Source organism: Panthera onca, chromosome F2 (genome assembly GCF_046562875.1).
Source record: "Panthera onca isolate mPanOnc1 chromosome F2, mPanOnc1 haplotype 2, whole genome shotgun sequence".
In the NCBI taxonomy this organism is placed as follows: domain Eukaryota; kingdom Metazoa; phylum Chordata; class Mammalia; order Carnivora; family Felidae; genus Panthera; species Panthera onca.
In genome coordinates, this window is record NC_138356.1 from 30847025 (window position 1) to 30871169 (window position 24145).

The 24145-nt window shown below is 36.7% G+C and overlaps 1 long non-coding RNA gene and 1 other non-coding gene across 8 annotated transcripts in view; one reads left to right on the top strand and one right to left on the bottom strand.

Annotated features, from left to right (window-relative positions):
* Positions 1 to 24145, top strand: part of LOC132664239 (uncharacterized) — a 307601-nt gene that overhangs the window by 216126 nt on the left and 67330 nt on the right. For 3 of the 7 annotated variants that reach the window (XR_009603535.3, XR_013553569.2, XR_014136545.1), the window contains 4 exons: positions 7932 to 14383; positions 15170 to 15312; positions 19535 to 19693; positions 22075 to 22234. This is a non-coding gene — a long non-coding RNA (uncharacterized LOC132664239). Of the gene's footprint in view, positions 1 to 7931; positions 14384 to 15169; positions 15313 to 19534; positions 20435 to 22074; positions 22235 to 24145 lie in introns of those variants that run through there. The other 4 variants (XR_009603536.3, XR_009603534.3, XR_013553568.2 and 1 more) reach the window with 4 other exon arrangements.
* On the bottom strand, positions 21705 to 21812 carry LOC132664911 (U6 spliceosomal RNA). Its single transcript, XR_009603904.1, has one exon. It is a non-coding gene; the product is annotated as a U6 spliceosomal RNA (small nuclear RNA).

The following is a 24145-nucleotide window of genomic DNA, read 5'->3' on the forward strand; positions in this document are numbered from 1 at the left end:
GTGGGTTGAGCATCCTGCTCTTGATTTTGGCTCAGGTCATGTTTCAAGAGTGGGGGGATCCAGCCCGACTTGGGCCTCCACACTGAGCCTGGAGTCTGCTTGGGATTCTCTTTTTCTCTCCCTCTGCCCCTCTCTTCAGCTTGTGTGCTCTCTCTAAAACAAATAAAATAAAATAATATAATGTAAAGTAAAATAAAATAAATAAAGAAAAATAAAATCTGAATCTATTAAAAGTTAATTACTTTTTCCCTTCTTGTCCTACAGGATCAGCATTCCACTGTTCTGTGCCCTTTATATTTGCACATGCACAGAGGGTATAATGTTTAGGAGAACATGGTAGGGAAATTTAAAGTCATTTCTACCACGGCATGCAAAGATGCTTGTTCCAACTGCTCTTGGCTCCTTCTCATTTATATTGATTCCTCCCCCTCCCACACATGGGCATTCATACCCTGGGCAGAGCTGGAACATGGCCCTGGCAGCTGCAGATGTCCTCCCTGGACAGACTTTGGTCAGACTGTACTGGAGGATTTGTCATGGGAAGGTTGTTTGTCTTTCCTTCATCTTTAAGGTCAGAAAATCCCCAGCTGTCTACATTCAGGTAAAGGGAAAAAGCAAAGATGAAATTTACCTTACATCTCTCTACTTCTCCCTACACATTCATTGTTTAGCCCAGTTTATAAATTGACTCCCTAAATTAACTTTCACTCCTTAATCCCAATAACAGATGCTGTACTTCCACCTGTATTTTGGAACCTTTCCCTTCCGTTCTCTTTTCAGAATTAACTTCCATAATAATTATTCTCCTAATGCATCACTGGTGTCTTTTCCTTCACTGTTATTATTGCCCTTGTTCTTCCTCTCTAGCTTCAAGAATATTCTTTTTTCTTTCTATTTTCTTGATTCTGATTTTTTAAGTTATGTTTTCTTTTTCAATTTGATGCAAAACTCCTAGAACATCAGGTTATCTTGATTTTCTCCTATCACCTTCCAAATTCTACAATTTAAATTTTGTTAGAAGAACCCTACTAAGAGATTTCATTGGGTTAAAAACCATCAACTGAATTACATTTACAACTTTATATATTAATTGAATGATACAAATTGATTTCATTGGTTTTATTTTTTGAAGTTTATTTATTTATTTTGAGAGAGAGAGAAAGAGGAAAAACAGAATAGGGGAGGGGCAGAGAGAGAAGAAGAGAGAGAATCACAAGGAGGCTTTGCACCATCAGAGCAGAGCCTAAAGTGGGGCTCGAACGCCCAAATCATGAGATCGTGACCTGAGCCAAGATCAGGAGTTGGATGCTTAACCAACTAAGCCACCAGGGCACCCAAATGTCATTGATTTTAAACTGAGGGCAGCTGTTGGGATAAGCACTGGGTGTTGTATCGAAACCAATCTGAATCTATAAAGAGCTCACCAAACTCCACACCCGAAAAACAAATAACCCAGTGAAGAAAAGGGCAGAAAACATGAATAGACACTTCTCTAAAGAAGACATCTCTATGGCCAACAGGCACATGAAAAGATGCTCAATGTCACTCCTCATCAGGGAAATACAAATCAAAACCACACTCAGATATCACCTCACGCCAGTCAGAGTGGCCAAAATGAACAAATCAGGAGACTATAGATGCTGGAGAGGATGTGGAGAAACGGGAACCCTCTTGCACTGTTGGTGGGAATGCAAACTGGTACAGCCACTCTGGAAAACAGTGTGGAGTGTCCTCAGAAAATTAAAAGTAGATCTACCCTATGACCCAGCAATAGCACTGCTAGGAATTTACCCAAGGGATCCAGGAGTGCTGATGCATTGGAGCGCTTGTACCCCAGTATTTATAGCAGCACTTTTAACAATAGCCAAATTATGGAAAGAGCCTAAATGTCCATCAACTGATGAATGGATAAATAAATTGTGGTTTATATACACAATGGAATAATACTTAGCAATGAGAAAGAATGAAATATGGCCTTTTGTAGCAACATGGATGGAGCTGCAGAGTGTTACACTGAGTGAAATAAGTCATACAGAGAAAGACAGATACCATATGTTTTCACTCCTATGTGGATCCTGAGAAACTTAACAGAAGACCATGGGGGAGGGGAAGGGAAAAAAAAGGGTTAGAGAGGGAGGGAGCCATCCCATAAGAGACTCTTAAAAACTGAGAACAGAGAGGACCGGCAGAAGATGGCGGCTTAGGAGGACGCTGGGCTCACCGCGCGTCCTGCTGATCACTTAGATTCCACCTACACCTGCCTAAATAACCCAGAAAACCGCCAGAAGACTAGCAGAACGGAGTCTCCAGAGCCAAGCGCAGACGAAAGGCCCACGGAAGAGGATGACATGATACTATACATGGAAAATCCGACAGACTCCACCAAAAGTCTGCTAGAACTGATACATGAATTCAGCAAAGTTGCAGGATACAAAATCAATGTACAGAAGTCAGTTGCATTCTTATACACCAACAATGAAGCAACAGAAAGACAAATAAAGAAACTGATCCCATTCACAATTGCACCAAGAAGCATAAAATACGTAGGAATAAACCTAACCAAAGATGTAACAGATCTGGATCTGTATGCTGAAAACTATAGAAAGCTTATGAAGGTAATTGAAGAAGATATAAAGAAATGGAAAGACATTCCCTGCTTATGGATTGGAAGAATAAATATTGTCAAAATGTCAATACTACCCAAAGCTATCTACACATTCAATGCAATCCTAATCAAAATTGCACCAGCGTTCTTCTCGAAACTAGAACAAGCAATCTTAAAATTTATATGGAACCACAAAAGGTCCCGAATAGCCAAAGTAATTTTGAAGAAGAAGACCAAAGCAGGAGGCATCACAATCCCAGACTTTAGCCTCTACTACAAAGCTGTCATCATCAAGACAGCATGGTATTGGCACAAAAACAGACACATAGACCAATGGAATAGAATAGAAACCCCAGAACTAGACCCACAAACGTATGGCCAACTCATCTTTGACAAAGCAGGAAAGAACATCCAATGGAAAAAAGACAGTCTCTTTAACAAATGGTGCTGGGAGAACTGGACAGCAACATGCAGAAGGTTGAAACTAGACCACTCTCTCACACCATTCACAAAAATAAACTCAAAATGGATAAAGGACCTGAATGTGAGACAGGAAACCATCAAAACACTAGAGGAGAAAGCAGGAAAAGACCTCTCTGACCTCAGCCGTAGCAATCTCTTACTCGGCACATCCCCAAAGGCAAGGGAATTAAAAGCAAAAATGAATTACTGGGACCTTATGAAGATAAAAAACTTCTGCACAGCAAAGGAAACAACCAACAAAACTAAAAGGCAACCAACGGAATGGGAAAAGATATTTGCAAATGACATATCGGACAAAGGGCTAGTATCCAAAATCTATAAAGAGCTCACCAAACTCCACACCCAAAAAACAAATCACCCAGTGAAGAAATGGGCAGAAAACATGAATAGACACTTCTCTAAAGAAGACATCTGGATGGCCAACAGGCACATGAAAAGATGCTCAACGTCGCTCCTCATCAGGGAAATACAAATCAAAACCACAGTCAGATATCACCTCACGCCAGTCAGAGTGGCCAAAATGAACAAATCAGGAGACTATAGATGCTGGAGAGGATGTGGAGAAATGGGAACCCTCTTGCACTGTTGGTGGGAATGCAAACTGGTGCAGCCACTCTGGAAAACAGTGTGGAGGTTCCTCAGAAAATTAAAAATAGACCTACCCTATGACCCAGCAATAGCACTGCTAGGAATTTACCCAAGGGATACAGGAGTGCTGATGCATAGGAGCAATTGTACCCCAATGTTTATAGCAGCACTCTCAACAATAGCCAAATTATGGAGTCTAAATGTCCATCAACTGATGGATGGATAAAGCAATTGTGGTTTATATACACAATGGAGTACTACATGGCAATGAGAAAGAACGAAATATGGCCCTTTGTAGCAATGTGGATGGAACTGGAGAGTGTGATGCTAAGTGAAATAAGCCATACAGAGAAAGACAGATACCATATGTTTTCACTCTTATGTGGATCCTGAGAAACTTAACAGAAACCCATGGGGGAGGGGAAGGAAAAAAAAAGAGGTTAGAGTGGGAGAGAGCCAAAGCATAAGAGACTCTTAAAAACTGAGAACAAACTGAGGGTTGATGGGGGGTGGGAGGGAGGGCAGGGTGGGTGATGGGTATTGAGGAGGGCACCTTTTGGGATGAGCACTGGGTGTTGTATGGAAACCAATTTGACAATAAATTTCATATATTGAAAAAAAATAAAAAAAAAATAAAAGAGAAACTAAATGGAAAAAAAAAACTGAGAACAGACTGAGGGTTGATGGGGGGTGGGAGGGAGGGGAGGGTGGCTGAGGGTTATTGAGGAGGGCACCTGTTGAGATGAGCACTGGGTGTTGTATGGAAACCAATTTGACAATAAATTTCATATTAAAAAAAACCCTGATACTTTATATATTCAAGTAAGTACTTACAATGATACAATATATACAATATATAATCCAGTTGTATTATATATATTTAAATTTTTTAAAAAATGTTTATTTAGTTTTGAGAGAGAGAGTGCAAGCAGGGAGAAACGGAGAGGGACAAATGATCTGAAGCAGGCTCTGCATTGAGAGCAGCAAACCCCAATGTGGGGCCTGAACTCATGAACCCACAAGATCATGACTGGAGCTGAAGTCAGATGCTCAACTGACTGAGCCACCCAGGCACCCTTGACCTGTATTATATTTTATCCTGGGAGTATCAGAGTTTTTCTGTGCAATTAGTAGAGATCGTCCTTCAATATTGCAACATGGGCCCATTTACAACTGAGTATGATTTTTCACTCAGGGTTCAGTAAACTGATTTTTTATAATAAATTTATTTATTTATAATAGAATATACTCTTAATGATAAATGTTGATAATTAAAAAATTTAAATATATGAGTACCCAGTTAGTTTTGTTCTTAATTATTGTACATATACAAACACACACACAGATTTTTTTTTTTTTTGCCGACTTCAACTCATAAAATTTAATAGTAGTTTGACCAATGTGATGAAAATTATTCTATTTATAATTACTTTGAATTTTTTGGAAGAACTTCGAACACTTGGCTCCTAGTGGAAATAATCATTTTAACGATTACAGTGTTGTCAGAGAGTTCAGCAAAGCATTTGATTATTTTTTTAGCCTCAAGAAGTGGCAAAATTGTACTTATTTAAATGTCACTGTTTTGCAAAACTTTTAGTCTCTCTCTTCTTTGTTTTTCTATCCTTCATTTGTGAATGTTTACATAATAAATCCAGTAAGTGTATTTTTGGAAGTATAACTCTTTTTAACAGATGGAATCATTAATTTTATTGTTCCATATTTATGTTAGAGATTAATATGTTTGCCTGAATGCTTGGCAGATTAACATCTCTTTGTTTAACTTTATGATTTTTTGTTTAAGCACTGGAGAAGTCTGTCATTGACAAAACTGAGCTAATGTCAGTGATCTTATTTTTCAGGATTTTTTGACATTGAAATTTTGAATAAATAAGCATGCATATAAATTGGATGATAATTGTAGAAACTGAGGCTTCATTTCAATTACAAAAGTTATGCAGTGTATTTTTATTCTTACGTCTACTAGATGAGAAGATTCAAGCCATTATTCTGTTTTCTTCATAATTGCTAATTTAAAAATTCTTTACCATGTTTATTCCAATTCTTTAATTCCTTTAATAAGAAAATCAGCCTAATTAAATTGTTGAAGGTTAAAATTAAATTCCACTTCAATATTGTTTACCTAGGAACGCTATGAGTTTCTAAGTGTTTAATTAACTCAGTTGTATAAGGGTTAACAGTCAGAAATATATCCAGGTCATCTAAGTCACACAATTGTCAGATGGTTGCTAGGCAACAGATATCAGGTTTGGCTGATGTATGTTTCTAGGCAAAGCTTATAGTGTGAAAAGAAGAACAAATTACATGACACCTGCATTTTTGTCATTATGCTTTTTAAAATAAAGTTGTTTTTGGAGGGGGGATAAAGTCTTGACATTTATTATGCACATTGTCATTTTTCTAAATGCCAGAACTATGTCTTTTGATAGTTAAGTGATAAGGGACAATAAATTAAAATGACAGCTGACATTTTATTTCTTATGTGGTTTCAGATGTGGGTCTTTCACCTAATCCTGTTTTTGTATGTTGTCATCTTGTTAATTAATTTTCTAAATTCATTATGATTGAAAAGAAGCTGCAAATCAAAATTAATTGAAATATAATTAATTTAAAATATACACATTTCAAAGCCACTGAGGACAAGAAATGAAAATGACTTATACTACATGATTCTAGTACAAAACCAATTATGTCACCAGTGATGGAAATGATGTTGAGAGACCACATTTTAAAAATCTAGGGTGAAAGTCTAATTCATTGCAAATGACTATTTTAAACTACTCTTTAGTATTATATATTACTCGATTAATTTTCGTTTTGTTATATATTATATGATAATATGATATAAAATGTAATAAAGTATTGAGTATAATGCTTATATCCTACTTATAAATTCCAATGATGTTAGTTCCTCTCTCCCTCTTTTTACTCTTCTTCTTAATAATTGACATACAAGGTGAGAATTTTGGGTTTGGTTAAGGATGGTTCATTGCAAATGGACCCAAGAGGAAACAACCAAAATTATCTATTAGATGTCCAGGAAACAAAAATATATTATTTAATCATTTGTTTTCAAACATATTTTTTAAAGCATATATTTCAGAGATGTGGTTTTTACTCCCCAAATGAGGAGTTGTGGCAAAAATCATTAAAAAAATTAATTTTGATTAGTTTAGTTTTTCATTGGAAAAATTTAATTCAGAGTTAAGCATAACCAATATTTTGGGTTTTTTTAATAATTGGATGCCATCTTTCACAAATTAAGAGATTTTTCCAGTGAATTTTCAGTTGTTGGGGTGAGATAAAAAACAGAAGAAATATATTTAAATTCGACATTTTTACAAAAGAGAATTTTGTCAAATTTCTATCTAGAATTATGATTCTAGTGCCTCTCTGATTTTTACTATTAGCTAACAGAACTTAGAGAACTTAATTAAAATCAAATACATAAGGTAGATGAATCAGGTGGAGTTGTATAGTGACAATGATTTAACAAATCAACTAAAAAATAGCATAATTTTTTTTCTAATTTCAACCAAATTTTAAGTTTATATAAACGTGATTTCTGTATTCCGTTCACAGAGCAGACACCTGCCTAGGGTTATTATAGACTTAAAAAACAGCCAGAATTTATTGTATTTCTTGGGAAAATCCTCCAAGGAATATATCTTTATATTCTTCATGTATAAAGGACTTCAGACCTCACGTGAATTTGCTGGTGATAAATAACAAAATAATAATAAAATTAAATTAAATTATGAAGCATCAAGTTATTTATGAATATGTCTAACAAAGAAAATTGGGATTATGTTTATTATGTATTCTCTGTGCAACAGCTTTAAAAATATGTAACCTTGTTCAAGAGCAAACTGTCTGCCTAACACATTCTAAAATAAAAAATATACTCAGATAAATATTGTTACCAGGTTTTAAAAATGTTTCAACATGTTATGAAATAAGCACATTTAGAAAATCAGAGTTGTTACAAATTGAGGACTAGATTGCTCAAAAGGTGATGCTGCTTTCAAAGTTATGTCTCTTGAAACTATTAGGCTCAATTTCCTTTTTCTTTTTGACATCCAGAAACAGAGACATGTCTGGATGAAAAGAGTTTCACTTAAAAAGCAAGAAAAAAAATCTTTAAAGAATTGGTATAGATTCTTGATACTTTAATATGAATTTCTGAGCATATTTTGGTAGGTAGTATGGTTAATTCACCTTTGTTCCTTTCTTCTAGTTGTCTGCCACATCGAGGGACATGTGAAATCAATGGCTCCAGAGTTATAGAAGAGAATCAAACTGTAACATCCCACCTCCCCTAAATTGCTAACCACAGTTATCTGTATAATAATGAGACTTTTATTAGTATTGGAAATGCTTCTTTTCTTACAACTTCCATTGTTGTTAAATCCCTGTTTTTTCCCATCTCATTTCTTTTATTTAAAAAAAATTTTTAATGTCTTATTTATTTTTGAGAGAGAGACAGAGAGACAGACAGAGAGGGAGAGATGGAGCACAAGTTGGGTAGGGGCAGAGAGCAGGAGACAGAATCTGAAGCAGTCTCCAGGCTCTGAGCTGTCAGCACAAAGCCCAATGCTCATGGGATCTCACAGTTCATGGGGCTTGAACCATGAACTATGAGATCATGACCTGGGTTGAAGTCAGATGCTCAACCAACTGAGCCACCCAGGCATCCCCCCCCCCCCCATTTCATTTCTTTAATAGATAATCTTTATAGAATTTCATGGACATTCTAAGAAATGTTATAGACTCTTCAGTCTTGGATTGAAGTGGAGTAAAATAGTATATTTTTGTTAGGTCAATCGAATCATGACATCCATTCCAAGTATTTCATAAAGCATATTTTGGTGGAGCCATTAATAGGATCTTCCTTTTGAGACACACTTTATTTTCTGCCAGCCTATGGACATAATCTAAAAACTGACAGCATACCTACATCAGATAGCAAACAGTCCCACTTATACAGAAGATTTCCAAACTTGACTTGGAATATTTGAATGTGAATTCTGGAATTACTGAGTCTGGTCCAAACAGGTGGCCTGCTCAGCTATGAATAAGACAATAGAAAAAAAGATGAATAAGATGAAAAAATTAAGAAACACTTCCTGAAACTATTAGTTTACCTTGCAGTGTACTTAAAATTAATTTCAATTATAATAACATTATAAAATAAGTATGTTAGAAAAGCCTTTCTTAGGAGACCAAGACAAGAGTCTCAGGATGCTTATCGCATGTAGAAAAGGAATTGCCTCTGGGATTGGAGAAGGAAAAGGAATAGAGAAGAATGGGACATTTATCAAACGCCTGCCACTTGACAGACACTATTCTAGACGTATGTTATACCATTTAACATTTATAAGCCAGTAAGGTAGGGAGTGTTATCTCCAACAGAAAGATGAGGAAAAACAAACTTCAAGGAGCTGTGTAAGACCTTTTTTTCAGGAGACTTTTTTTCTGCAAAACTTTTAAAACTGGGACCCAAGAGAGAAGGTGTTAGAACACAGGTATGTCTGCCTGCTAAGCCCATGTTTATAATGGTTGCTGAACCTGAAATTAGCAGTGGTAGCACCTGTAGCCAAAGGTCCATCATTATGTTTCTCATTTTATAGCTTCCTGATAGATGTGGAAAAAAAGAAACCCTCAGTGACGCAGGCTCAACTTTAGAAGATAATCGATTATTTAATGGAGATTATGTTTTGACACATTATTTAATGGAAGTTAAACCTTAGCTTACTTTATTGCCTAAATCTTATGTAAGACAAATACTTCCATTGCAGATATACACATAACAGCTTGAATGTGTTCATTTTACTAAAGGAAACTAAATTTACTAAAAAAACAAATGCTGGGGGCGCCTGGGTGGCGCAGTCAGTTAAACGTCCGACTTCAGTCAGGTCACGATCTCGCGGTCCGTGAGTTCCAGCCCCGCGTCAGGCTCTGGGCTGATGGCTCGGAGCCTGGAGCCTGTTTCCGATTCTGTGTCTCCCTCTCTCTCTGCCCCTCCCCCGTTCATGCTCGGTCTCTCTCTGTCCCAAAAATAAATAAAAAAAACGTTGAAAAAAAAAATTAAAAAAAAAAAACAAATGCTGGTATTATGAAAACATACTAATGTTAGAAGAGTGGTTTACCAATTTGTGCTTTCAAACTTACGTTTGGATGTGACTCACCATACGAGAAATATACTTTCATCAAACACACACACACACACACACACACACACACACACATTTATAAAATAGTACTTTACCTTCACTGCAAGCAATGCATTATATATTCCATCCCATCCCACTTTATGCCCTGACGAAACATTCCACCAGTTTAAAATTACAGTGGTTATAGACACACTGAATTGATTTCACAATACAGTGTGGGCCATGATTTACGGTTTGGAAATTACTGATTGGAAGGTATCAGATAATGCTTCCATAGAATATAACTTTAAACTGTAAACTTGGACTGTAGCTAACAAAAAGTAGGGCATAGGAGGCAGTGTACAATTGTGTTCTGATTTCAGAGAAATCAGAGGGTGTAGAAGCCCATGCAGAATTGGAAAGGTGTTTGGTGAGTTCAGGAAATTTGAGAGAAGGAACAGTGAAGCTGGAATATATTGGCAGAGTGGGAGGGTGATATGAGTGAATCTGTATATGAAGGATAAAAACAAGAGGATTTGGTGATGGATTGGTTTTGGAGAGGCAGTGAGGGAGAATGATGGGTGAAAGACAATAGTGGTAATAATTACATTTTAGAATAGTTACAATGTCAGACACTTTGCTAAGCAATTTATATGTTATATTTGGCTTTCTAAAATTTTTCTGAATGTAAAAAACATTCTATTTTATGTTATCCTATATGCACATGTTTTTATGAAACAGTACCTCTCAGATTGCTGGGTTAATAATGAGGTAAAGGCTAGTGCTATAAACTAAAAGAATAATGGAGAAGTCTGGTTTTTTGGAGGAGAAATATTGGATGATAATGAGTTTGATTTTGACTTTGATCATGAACTTTAGATGTTTCTATGTGGATCTGAGGTCAGAAGAATTATTTGGACTACAGATAAAACATTTGGGAGTAATTAACACATATGTAAAAATTAAAGCCTATAGACTGAGAGTATCTGGTAAGAGAAGATAGAGTGAAAAGAAAATGAAATTTAGTTTGGAGCCTTGTGCACATCAAATATTAGTAACCAAAGTGAGGAGGAAGAACTGAGAAAGGAGGCTGAAAAGAGTAGCCTAAGACAGAGGAGAAAATCAGGAGAGAATGTGGTCTTATGGTCACAGGATTGAAGTGTTTTGTTTGCTTATAAAGTGATGAGTATATAAGAATGGGTAATAAACCATATCAAAAACCTTTGTGAAGTCAAGTAAGGTAGTAATAATAAAAGTTCCTTCTGGACTGAGATAACATGAATGTTGGTGGTGATCTTACCAAAGTTGATCTCTATAGTGGAATGTGTAAGGGTTATAATCATGTGACTTAAATTGTATTTGATCTATGATTAGGTGAAATTCATCTAACATGGTTTTAAGATAATGTTCCCATTTTGGGGTAGTTAAAAGCCTAGCCTAAAATTACAGCTTGGCCCTCTAAGTCTGAGGTTGGAAGTTTGTCAACTGTGAAGGCTACTTTTCCATTGCATAAGGATATGCAAAAGAGAAGAACTGTAACACAGTGAAGAAGACAGTAAAGTAAGGAGGGCCTTCTAACAGCACAAAGAATGTTTTGTGGTGGTTGGAGAATGAGGAGGAGTTGGAGGCATGGAGAGTGGAAGGATGAAGAGAGAAGAGGCTGTCATTGTACAAGATGTACATATACTGGGCCTCCCTCTCCTTTCCATGCTCATCAAGTTGTAGTGTTTTCCTTGGATGGTTATGTAGGGTTTTCCTACATGAGAACAAAATAGGTGATACTTTTCTTAGTTGCCTTAGACCTGGTCTCTGAAGTTGCAGAACACAGGGAAGCTGTTAATCAATTGTGTGATGTGACAGATTTTTAGGTTAAAGCAGATACAAGAGAGAAAGAAAAGTACTGAAGACGACTTTTTAAAATCTTTATTTATTTTTGAGAGAGAGGGGAACGGAGAGAGAGGAGACACAGAATCTGAAGCAGATTCCAGGCTCTGAGCTGTTAGTGCAGAGCCCAAAACGGAGTTTGAACTCATGAACCACGAATTTGTGACCTGAGCCCAAGTCGGATGCTTAATTGACTGAGCTGCCCAGGTGCCCTGAAGACGATTAAAAATAGAAAACTCCTTAAAGAGGATCGCCTATGAAGAGAAGGAGAAGCTAGGTTTGAAATCAAGGAAGTATTCCTTTTCTTAAGGAATGGAGATACCTATTGGTTTGCAACCTCAGGAGTTCCCTGGATGAAATTCAAATCTGGACATTGTACACCTTAGGGCAAGAAGACCAAAGAAAGAGACAGGCCACTCCAGATTGGTAGATGGCAGTCTTAGTAAGCAAGGGAATTTACATACAACGTTTGTCTTGAGTAACTACAAAATAAGTAGATCTCTACATCTGCCCACCAAGGATCTTAAAAGTTTATGTAGAGGCCTTAAGGGGGTTCAATCATGTATACAGTCCAGATGGTCTCAGTAATACAGTGTTCTCTTAATGCTGCATCCTTGAAATGGCTCCTAGTGTGAGAACAGTGGGCAGAATGTAGAATGTACATTCCAAGATCAGGAGAGGAGGTAATGAGCCTCGAATTTCCTGGATCCAGCTGGAGAGTCAACCAGCAGACACATCCTCTGCATATCTCCTATAATAATGAGAGAGAAAGTAGATGTATGATAATGAGAGAGAAAGTAGAAAGGAAGGGAGCCATTTTAGGTAGGCTTATGGGTATGGTAGTGCAAAGTTGAGTTGGTTATCTTTGAAGGCTTCCACATTCTCTTCGACATATATACATAAACAGTGAGATAATCTCTTGGGAGAAAAAGAAATGGTAAGGAGGTGAAACAGAGTCAACAAGAGAAAACTAGCAGTATTTCTAAGCAGGAGTGATGTCCTAATTTAGTTTTTAATGGTTTTAATCTCCTTGTATGTGTGAATTTTCCTCTTAGCCCCATAGCTTGCACAGGGGAGATCGAAGGTTGGCTGGATGCATCCTGGATTAGGATGTTGTGAGAGATACAACTAAAGGACAACAGGAAAATTGAGTTCAATGTATTAGCAAAAGAATGACTAACCTAATGGACCACGAACACTAATTCATAGATTGGAATTACATACAATGACTTCAAGTGCAAAAGTGTATCTGAATTTTTTTAGTTCTGAACTCATTTGAGGTGGACCTCCCATTTCCGCTGAGGGTAGAAACACAACTTTGACAAAGATAACCGAATCTTGTATTTTAACATAGTCTCTAGGAGCAAATATTCCATTAGTTCAAAGCTCAAAATTCTTTTTATGAATGTTTCTCATCCTCTAAAGGTGTCTTGTCTTCATTTCTTTTTTCTCTGATGGCCTGTTGATAAAGAAGTCCAACACCAGTTGGTTGGGGGAAAAGGGCAGTTAAGTGTACTTTTTGTCCTTATTCTTCTAATTTTCTCTTTTTCCTTGGCCACTTCTCTAGCCAGAAGTGCTTACCTCAGTGTCTTGTCTGAATAGGAACTACTGCCACATGACATCATCTTCTTTATGCAGGAATAATATTGTGAAAAGGGGAGCTGCTATAATAGAAATAAACAGAGGGGTGGATGGATTAATGGTCCCAATGTGGTAGGAAAACCGATGGAACAGAAATGGCTCAGGAAACAAGATGGAAGGGTAGGAAGATGTACTTAGGGAAGGTATGTCTGAATTTAGTATTCCAAAGCTGGGGAAGTTTTGTAGGTGGCAATGTCCAGAGTATGCCTAAGGAGATGTTAGATGAGATAAACTGGTGATCTTGGAGACCACAAGGTAGCAATGAAAGACTGGTGTGTAGTTTGGGTCATCAACATTGATTTGGAATCATCTAAGACAAGCGTGGGAGTTGGAATGGAGATAGAGACCATGATCCAGAATCTTCACTTAATGAGGCAAGTATTCCAGATGGCTGTGGTAAATCGATTTTAAATATCATTTTTAGTAGAGACTCTGATCACCCTAGAATAAAATTGAAGGGAGAAAATATAGTATAGATGCTTTTTATAAGTAGCATGCAAAGAGGAATTTATAACTAGAGAGTGATCAAAAAGAACAATGTTAGAACTTTCATGCCAAAACTTGCTATAGAAGGTATAATTTCTGATGTATTCTGGAAGTTTTATCTTTGTCCCCCAAATGTCACTGTGGCATGCGGTAAATATTTTCTTCCAAATAGATAACAGGTAGGAATAGTATACTTGAGTAGTTGGATGAAAGATACCAAAATGCCCTTCCCTCCTCCGCCCCTTTGCCTCTAATCTGGTAGTCAGCAGATTTGGACTCACTACTGTTACTGCCAATAGCCATGTCTGCTGGCATTTACATAACAGAATAGGGAAGTGAGTTATGAAAGCAGCCACTGTCATTTTCTTGTATTTTCATCACAAGGACATACTAAAATACATCCTTGGACAAAAGGACCTGGCTGAAAGTGGTTTCCAGATATCTCACCCTGCTGATTTGGATGTGAAATGCAGGAAAACAGTGGTTGTTGGGAGGTGACTGAAGAGAGAAAAGTAAATAATTTCTGGTAAATGTCTACTAGGAGAGGCTTTGAAATTCACTGTTTAATTGTGATTAATTAGTTAATTACTTGATTTAACTAGTAGTTGCTTCAATTAGAGGAGAATTTGGTGGGTTATTTTTTTCAATTTTCAAGGCTTCATTTCTAGCTAGGTAAATTTTACCTCTTATAAAGTGCATTTGCATGTAAGACTGGTTTCTTCAATTGCTTTTTCATGAAGAATTCTAGAATTGACACTGAATAAAGTTCCATATTATGCAAAGCAATATTTTTTAAAAATATATAAACCAAAATGTTCTGATGAATTCACAGTTATCATGTGGTCTCTTTATTTACAATCTTTAGAATTTATGCTGTTCTCAGAAATTATACCTTATTACATGGCTTATTTTTTTTAATGCTAAAGGTGTTATCTAATTACACTATAATTAAATGTAATTTATCAAATAGAAATAAAGACAAAACCGGTAATCAGAGACTCTTGCTCCATTCATAGATATTCAGTGGAGGTGTATCGTGTAATTAGTTTACCAATGTTTACTCTAGAACAAGTAGAATAAAATTATCATCATTTTTCCTTTCATCATTTGACAGCACACTTGGAATTCATTTGCATAGCTTTACAATGGAAGTCATTACCCTCATCACAGATCTACTGTTGTATAGCCAGCAACGAAAAAGTAGCTTATGAAGGGTTTAGAGATAAGAAGATGGATTTATTGTTGAATAAAAGAGTTTAAAGTTTCTTTTTGTTCTGGGATAGTTGTAAACATAGAACTCTTATGATCTCAGGTTTGGCCAGATCTCTGAGGAGAGATTCTACCTATTCCCTGTATACAATAAACTGAGGAAGACTACTGACATACGACTTACAAAGGAGATAGCTTGAAACTGGTATTGGAAACTTCGTTCCTCACCCATGAAAAGAAAGAAAGGTATTCAAGTCGGAGAAGCTGGGTGGTGGGAGGTAGATTCTTCAAAGTGGGTACGCTCTGTGTTCTTCCCACTCCCCAGGGTCAAGAGTGTGTGTGTGCATTTTATGGTGGGGGATTATCTCCTTGTCTCAAATCTCTGAAGAGGCACTTCACAAGAAACTCATGGAGATCTACATATGTGCATCTGTGGTTTGGAGAACACAGCAGCTAAAACAGGAATTGCCTACCAAGCAACTAAATGAAAAGAATGCATTTGGGAAATACACTCACACCAATCCTGCCGGAAGTATATATGTCCAGTCCTGCTTTTTTAACAAGAGAATTACATTCGTTTATATCATACAAGAGAATTCACTTCTTGGTTAACAACTGTCTAACTGGTTTGAGTTCAGGAAAGGGAAGCACCACTTCCCACTTCTCCATTTCCCCGCCTTCGTGCCTTTTCCACTTTTGGCTTTCTGGAGTAATAGTCTTTTTTAATCCATTAATAGTGGTTAAATGCATGGGCATTGGGATCAGACTCACCTGGAATAGAGTTTTGACTCGGTCATTTGCTGACACAAGAGAAGCACTTGCAGTTTACTGAACAAATTAGGCTTCTGTTTTGTCATCTGTAAAATACAGAAGAGTGTAGTGCCTACCCCACAGAATTACAATCAGTGCATGTAATTAATTAGCTCAGTACATGGAACATGGAGCTAAATAGATGTTAGCTATTATAAAGTATGTATTAAAAATGGGTGTTTGGGGGCGCCTGGGTGGCTCAGTCGGTTGAGCGTCCAACTTCGGCTCAGGTCATGATCTCGCGGTCCGTGAGTTCAAGCCCCGTGTCAGGCTCTGTGCGGACAGCTCAGAGCCTGGAGCCTGTTTCGGATTCTGTGTCTCCCTCTCTCTCTGACCCTCCCCTATTCGTGCTCTGTCTCTCTCTGTCTCAAAAATAACGTTTAAAAAAAAATTAAAACAAAAATGGGTGTTTGGGACGCCTGGATGGCTCAGTCAGTTAAGCATCTAACTCTTGGTTTCAGCTCAGGTCATGGTCTCATAGTTCATGAGTTCAGCCCTGCACTGGGATTCTTTTTCTGCCTCTCTCTCTGCTCCTCCCCTGCTCGTGCTCGCAATACATACATACATACATACATACATACATACATACATACAGGGTGTTCACTCTCCAGTGTCCTAGTGTGCCCAATCCTATCTTAAAATGTAGATTCAGGAGTTTCTCCTCTGAATTTAGTTGGGAGTCTTGTGACCTTTGTTGATATTTTAAATTCTCAAGGGTTGCTGGGAGATGTCTGCATTGAGTACCTGAATGATATAGAATGGGAAGTCTCATATTCATCGTTATGGTTAATGGGCAGATGACAGAAGAAGCTTCTGTATAAAGTCAGGGAAATATTCCTATTCACGAATTGAGTTGGCAGAAATAGCTCTATGTGGCTACCAAGTGTTCTCACTTAAATGATTCATGAAATGACCAGCTGCATCAGTTTTCTGGAAACATTATGGGTCCTAGGCATTTGAATAGTGTCCCTTAAAGAAGTCTTCCTCCCCCCAGAATCTTTCACTGAAAAATTTTTGGACCAACCGTTATACTCTGCAATTCCTTTTAGGAAAGTCAATCATTCCTGGGGTCTGAAATCTAGTATCCTCTCAATATCCCCTTCTTAACCCCATCTAGGCCAAAGCTCAATTTTTCTTCCCCCCCTCCCCCTGCCCCATAACAGAACTTGGTGAGGCATTGAAAAAGACCAGATGTTAACAAAACAAATATGTTTACCTTCCTGGAGGATACAGGGAGCTAGTTCATAAGGCCATGGCTTTTAAAACCACAGCTGTCCTATAGTTGAAGGGAAAAAGGAGATACTTTCACACAATACCTTTTCTTTTATGGCTCATATAGCTTTACCCGTTGCAGAAATGAAGGAAGTGAGGTGGGGGAGAGAGGAAGAGGGAAAGGGGGAGAAGAAGAAAGGTAGAGAAAATCCTTTGATTTTTCTTACACATATATGCACACATATACACTTATAAATAGCTAGGCAGCTGTCCCCCACCAAGTGCTAGGCTCTGTGCTAAGTGCTTTGTTTCCCAGCTAATCTTGCCTGTGATACTAAAAGAATGGTATCATAATCTAGGTACATAATAGGAAATTGTGGCTCAGAGGAGTTAAATACCTTACTTAAGTTTGCATAGCTAAGTAAGGGGTGCAAACATACATTGTCTTACTCCAAAGCCCATGCCCTTTGTACTATATACATGATACCTCTGATTACTCAAGTTCAGTTAATTTTTATTCTTTAAGTAGAGATAACAAAAAATGGGCATTCCTCTGGGAAAAGTAACATAATAATTTCATACAGGTACTCTTGGCTTTTCCTGAAATAAATTTTCCAAAAGAAGGGGGGAAGATACATTAAACAACTAGGAAGAGAAATATAAATTTGGTTCACTTCATATTATGGCCTAAAGGTCATGTTGGTGTATATGTGTTTAATATTGAAACATATGGAATACAGTATTACCAGATATAGAACTCCCAGTATTCCCACACTTGAAATAGAAAAAAATGAATAATTTATCTGACTTCTACCCTTAATCTGCTGTGTTATATAGTATTAGGCAGACATTTCATGTAATATCAAATAAAAATATTTGTTCAATAGAGGCCTTTTTATTTTAGTTTTTTTTAATGTTTATTTTTGAGAGAGAGAGAGAGAGAGAGAGAGAGAAAGCACTTGCATAAGTGGGGGAGGGGCAGAGAGAGGGAGACACAGAATCTGAAGCAGGCTCCAGGCTCTGAGCTGTCAGCACAGAGCCTGATGCGGGGCTCAAACCTACGAGCCATTAGATCATGACCGGAAGCCAAGAGTGGGACATTTAGCCAACTGAGCTACCCAGAGGCCCCAGCTAAATAGAGTCTTTTAAACCTTTAACTCCCAATCAGTTTTTGTTTTTATTTTTTTCCCAACAAAATACTATACCCAAAATTTCCATGTACTAAAATGTTGCAAAATTTCTTTTGGGGGACATTATTTCTTAGATCATGAAATATAAATTATTCCTTACTATTTTATCATTCAACATTGTTGATAAATTTTAAGCAGAAATTTCAGATGCAAAGGCACATTTAAATGGCATTTAAAAACCAAACAGGACCTGTATCTTTGCACTGGTTTATGCTTAGAGCACGAAAATTAACATTTCTTATCTGTAGTTATCAGATGTTTTTTCCCAGAAGGAACATGAGTTAATGGATTCTTATCCTACTTTTAAAAATCACAACTAAATAAATAGTTGTTGAGCTTAAGGAATGGTAATCTGTGTGATATTCCACTTTCCCCCAGGGAGCTATCCTTCGCCTATGCTTTTTTAGATAGAACTGAGTGGGTTTTTTTTGTTTGTTTTAGTTTATATAAATATCAGAAACACAGTACAAAAATATAATGAAATGCACATGTGTAAATTACTTCTAATCTATATTTTTCTTCTACCTAAATTGCATAGGCACTCAATCTGGTCTATTGTGAATGTTCATGGAATAAATCCAGAGCAAAATCTAGATAATCTACTGTGGAATGTGCATATTGCAGTATATTACATTAGCCAAATATCTATCAGATCCATCTTTATTCTTTTAAAATAAACTTTGTTAAGATATCACTGTCTACGTTATTTTTGAAAATATTTTTCTTTATATCTCACCTTCATTAAAATTTGCTATGATTATTATTTTGCTGTTTAACATAAGTAAGAAAGATTGTGGGAGAAAAAAAAAAACCTAGTATTTTTATTGGTATTAGCATGTGCTTGTACTTTGTCCAGTAGAATTCATTGTTTTGATTTATATCATTTTTTTGCTATTATTAAATATATAAACAATTTTCTCTACTTTGCACTTAATTTTGTAATTCTTTTTGCCCACTTTTTGCTGACCAAAGGAGTGAATATAGGGACAGATGATGATAGGGCATCATGAGAGTAAGGAATTTCTGGGTTAGGGCCACACTATTTCATCAAAAAGCCATCGAGGAATCACATTTTCATGTGACTATTTTCTAGCATTTTGAGGAGATAATAGAGATATTGCTATGGGGAGAAGGTAATTTCCCCAAAGATGCTTAAAATGGGTGTTTTATCTAGGAGTCTTTTCCTTTACATATTTAGGCTAACGTGTTTACATTTAAGATCTCTTCCCTTTTCAATATTCATGTTTTGGTTTTAGCACCTTTCCCCCAGAAAAGTAGAAGTAAATTGCTGCAGTCCGTTTTCAATTTCCTGGAGGATTTAGAAATACTTGACACCAGATACTTAAATCTCAAAATACTGCACGTCGAGCTCAGCACTGCCTGTAGGAAGGAGGCTCTGAGGCAGCTGTCTAAAGGTGAGTGGGTGAATGCTTATTGTCTTCTCTCTTCTAGACCACAAAGTCCAGAAGCAGGGTCTTAAGCTTTTTCTCTTGGTGTCTAGGACAACCTGGGGGCTCATCCCCCCACCTCAAAGTAAGCACTTCAGCTAACAGGCAAGAGAAACCAGTAAGTAATGTCACATTGTGAGCTAACTCTAGCTTTGTTTATTGTCTCTCTTGCTCTAAGAGCACACACTGCTACACTATTTTTACAAAACTCAAAAGTAACATAATTGGTTGGAATGGGCACTGAAAACTGATCTTACTCCTCATGGATTCCTGTCTTCCAAATTAGAGTCAAGGTTAAAGTAACCCAGTGCTGATCATCATATCATCTAAGGCTGTCTAGACAAGGTAAAAATGTTCTCATCAGCAGTTTTGCAGACAAGAAAAATACAGGTTTGTGTAAATTGCTGGCTCAAACCTTTTGTGGTATGATTACAAAATGAGAACTATGATTTTATTTCTTATAAATTTTACAGGAAGTAGAATGAGGGAGTGAAAGCCATTTTATGGAATCTGTTCCATGGAGCAGGAGACTTGTCCAGAGTTCTTTGTGTTGAGGATGGAAGTTGAAAAAAAATCTAGACATGATCAATTCAAACTGTAGTGTACAGGTTCACTCTTCATTCCAGCTCATATATCATCTTTCTGTCATTCTTTGCTGAGCTCCTACTGCTTTGAGCTCTTTTAAAATAAAGATATAATTTTTTTATATGATCGGGAAAATCCTTTGTCTCAATTTTCAGTTTCTCCATAGCAAATTTTCTTCATTTGCTTTTTTATTCTTGTTTCTTCCTTCTATGTACTAGAAGTTTTTGACATAGATCCTGTGTTGGATCCTTTTTGATTCTGTCTCAACTTGAAAAGACATGAAATCATTTCAGATAAAAAATATGTAGGAGGGTATGTGGTGGGTGTGTGTGTGTGTGTGTGTGTGTGTGTGTGTGTGTGTGTAACCACGCATGTATGTGTTTAATTCAGGCTACAGGAACTCTCTCTCTGTTCCTGGGTCATACATGTGAGTTAAGCAATCTTTTCCTGTACTTCAGCTGACGAGACAGGCAGGTGGGGCTCTCACTTGCTCTCCTTTACCTGCAGTGTGTTTGGCTGCAAAAAACAGACAGCCTGTGCAATATCCCATTCTGGTCATTTTCTGATCCAGGTCCTGCCACAGGGTGTCCATTGGCTAATGTTGGTTATTATGGTTATTGCAAAGTTCTTGTGTGTTTTTTATATCATTAATGTAATGATTTTTAAATGTACTGATTATGTCACTGGGAATTGCATAAGTTTGGAATGCTGTGGTTGTTGCTTTGTTCAGAGCCTTTATGCAAAAATCAGGTCCCCAAACATTCAAAAAGTGTTCCCCTGAATAAAAGTATCCAATTATAATTGAAGTCTATACTTTTATTTTTATTATATTTTTAAAATATTTATTTTTGAGAGAGAGTGTGCGCGTGTACGTGCACGCACACGCACATATACGCACGCACACACACGCACGCGCGCATAGGGAAGGGACAGAGAGACAGAGGGAGACAGGATTCTTAAGATCTGAAGCAGGGTCTGTGCTGACAGCAGACAGCCCGATGCCTGGCTCGAGCCCATGAACCCACAAACCCACAAACTGTGAGATCATGACCTGAGCCATCGTCCCACCCTTAACTGACTGAACCACCCAGGCATTCCTGAAGTCTATACTTTGAAAAATAAAAAAGACCAGCGACTGTTTTTTGAAAGGTAGCTCATAGGTTCCTGTGTAGAAATATGAAGCTTCTGTAGCTAACAAATAGCAGAAAGTGAACGACTTGTGCTGTTATAAATTTAAATTACTTTCTCAAATCATATGTGTACCAATTAAGTACGTCAGAAGTTTGTGATGAAAAGCAAAGATCACTAACCTCTTCTGTCCTAATCCTGGTCCGTGGGTCAGAGGAAATCTTTTTATTCTATTTTAATTTTTAATTTTTTTATTTTTAAATTAAAAAAATGGGAACGCTTCACAAATTTGCACATCATCCTTGTACAGGGGCTGTGCTAATCTTCTCTGCATGGTTCCAGTTTTTAGTATGTGTGCTGCTGAAGCAAGCACCAGAGGAAATCTTTTTAAATTGTTGTTCTGTTAATGATCTTAACTAGATAATATGATCAGATCTCTATTTTTTGCTTTACCAGCTTAATAAAGTATTGATTGTTTAATATGAAAAGTCATTTTTATCTTACCTGTTACTTTTCAGACATTATTCTGAGAGTACAGGTTGGGGCAAAAATTAGATTGGAATCAGGTGGAGAGGGAATAGGCACAAGGGAGTCAGAGACAACGCAGTCCTTAGCCGTGGTTTTGCTTTCCACAGCTTCAGTTACACAAAGGGGGTGGCGAAACAGATGCTCCTACTCCTGACAGATTATCTGAACGTCAATAGTCATCGACATCTACGTCACCACCCCTACATAATTCCCCTCACTTCATCTGATCACATAGGCATTTTATCGTGTCACATCATCACAAGAAGGGTGAGTACAGTTGGTTAAGATATGTTGAGAGAGAGAGAGAGACCACATTCACGTAGCATGTTGTTAATAATTGTGGTATTTTATTTTTGGTTTTTGTTAATCTCTTACTGTGCCTAACTTATAAAATAACTGTAACATAGGTATGTACGTATAGGAAAAAACTATATACAGAGAGCTCGGTATTATCTGCGGCTTCAGGCATCCCGTGAGGGTCTCGGGATGTATACCACTACTGTATTGTCAATTTTGTGGAGTTTAGCTCTAAAGGGGACTGGAAAAAAGATCTGTAATTAGAGAGGGATGTGTGGTTGAGAAAGGCTTTTGTTTTAATTTGTTTCATTAGGATGAGAGAATTTGTATGTTTGTAAGTCAGTGGGAATGATCTAGGAAAGATGGAAAAAGTGTTTAATTTGTGCCAGAAACATTCTTAGCACTGTATCTCTATCTATGTCTATGCCTTGGTCTAAAAATATATTTTATTTCTATATGTATATATTCATTGAATTCTTGCAATAGCTCTGAGATATTCTTATTGTACCCATTTTACAGATAAGAAACTTGTGCAACTGACAAGTTAGGCAATAGTCTCAAGATTACAAAACTAGTAAGTGGCCATGTTAGGATTCAAATTAGAATGTCTGGATTAAAACAACAGAGACTTAATCACTGTGGTCTTCTGCCTCTGAAGCTTACTTTAGAGTCCCACTTTCGCTTTCTTCAAACGAATTATTTCAGTAGTTTTAAAGTATACTATCTGGTGTCATGACTGGGGTAAAGTCTGGCTGTCTATGGAGAGGTTCTGGAAGGGAAGTTAGGTTGCTGACTGGTAAATTTATTTTATGTAATATTTTTAATGAATCTCCCTGTTTTCAGTCTTATTTCTCACTTTGGTGCTTTGTTACATCAGTTGACTTTAAGCCCAAATCCTCCCCAGGTTACTTTCAAGTGAATGTTTTCACACCTACTCAGCAGTATTTTTATGGCATATTCTAGCCTGTAGTTTTTTCCCCTGTAGTTTTTCCTTTGTCAGTCTGTTCACATACAACTTCATCTTTGAAAAGTTTGTTGGAATCTCTTTTATAATGTAATGCACCTCTCACTCTTTTTTCTGGCATGAAATTATTTATTTTGTACTTCAGAATCTTTCAAGAGTAATTGGAAAGGTGGATAAAAAGCAAACACATGTTTCCAGCCTTCATCTTAAGTTGGAAGTGAAAGCATTGACTCATTTTTTAAAGAGAGATGGATTGGTTAAGTATCTTTTGAGTTTACTGATTTCAGTGTAGTGTTGAAGAACACAAACTTAAAAAGACTTTAGTTTCAAACCAGCTCTACCACTTACTAGTCACTTTAACCAAATACTTCACTTCACCACAGTTACCTCAAGAGTACAATCGTTCAAACTACTAATTGAGATGACAAAGGATTGACATTTAGCATAGAATACATTCCATGTTAAGTGCTTAATGAATACTAATTACTATTTTTTCTTAGGTAATAGTAAGATCCTGATAGAGACAGAGCAGTATGGGTTATTTGGTTTATATTATTGGTATGATCACTGTCATTATGAAGTATTGATTGAAGCCTACAGTATCATAAGTGATGCAAATATAAAGATAGAACAGTAAAACTTATTTTTGTATAAATATACTTAAAATAGTTGTTGCATGTAACATTATATATTATTTTTATGTTATAATGGGGTAATATTTTCCTTCAAGAGAATATTTCCAATTTTTATAATGCCTATGCATAATATAATATTTTATTAACAAATTATTTCACTGGGGTTCTATATTTCTTTTCTATAGATAAACATTTTTTATTTATATAGTTTTTTAAAAGGAAATACTGCTGAATATAATATATATTTGAAATATAAAAGTAGCTTTCAGCTTACATAATTAT